Source organism: Lottia gigantea, assembly GCF_000327385.1.
Source record: "Lottia gigantea unplaced genomic scaffold LOTGIsca_375, whole genome shotgun sequence".
Classification (NCBI taxonomy): domain Eukaryota; kingdom Metazoa; phylum Mollusca; class Gastropoda; family Lottiidae; genus Lottia; species Lottia gigantea.
In genome coordinates this window covers 4,307-5,350 of record NW_008709278.1, presented here as the reverse complement: position 1 = coordinate 5,350, position 1,044 = coordinate 4,307, and positions in this window count along the sequence as shown.

Sequence of the window (1,044 nt, the reverse complement as noted above, 5' to 3'; positions counted from 1 at the left end):
CTATTTATAGTATCTTATGATGCTGTACATGTATGGTGGCTGGTTAGGGACATGTTAAATGATTAAATTAAATTTTCTTATTTGTTAACCAAAATAGTTTCTCAGGAAAATAATGACATCTATTGTAAATTGTGATTATGAACAAAAGAATTGTGACTTGTAGAGTGTTTACGAGCTAAAAATTGAACGCGTTTTCAAGAACAAGGGCAATAATTCATACTACATATTTTTCGATTTCCCTGATTTTTCTATAGGGTTTATCCTTGGGTGAATACGAACACTCATACCAAGTTTCGTCAAAATCTGTCAATAATTGTGCCTTCTAGAGTGTTTACGAGCTAAAAATTTAACGGTTTGCAAGAACAAGGGCAATAATTCATACTTAATATTTTTCGATTTCGCTGATTTTAAATAGGGTCTATTCTTGGGTGATAACGAACACTCATACCAAGTTTCGTCAAAATCTGTCAAGAATTGTGCCTTCTAGAGGCTTTACGAGCTAAAAATTGAACTGCTGCATCTTGGGATGTCACATGACTAAGCTATGATTGGATATCTGTCTTGGATTTTCCACTTGGTCTATTTATAGTATCTTATGATGCTGTACATGTATGGTGGCTGGTTAGGGACATGTTAAATGATTAAATTAAATTTTCTTATTTGTTAACCAAAATAGTTTCTCAGGAAAATAATGACATCTATTGTAAATTGTGATTATGAACAAAAGAATTGTGACTTGTAGAGTGTTTACGAGCTAAAAATTGAACGCGTTTTCAAGAACAAGGGCAATAATTCACACTACATATTTTTCGATTTCGATGATTTTCAATAGGGTTTATCCTTGGGTGATTACGAACACTCATACCAAGTTTCGTTAAAATCCTTCAAGAATTATGCCTTCTAGAGTGTTTACGAGCTAAAAATTGAACGCGTTTTCAAGAACAAGGGCAATAATTCATACTTAATATTTTTCGATTTCGCTGATTTTAAATAGGGTCTATTCTTGGGTGATAACGAACACTCATACCAAGTTTCGTCAAAATC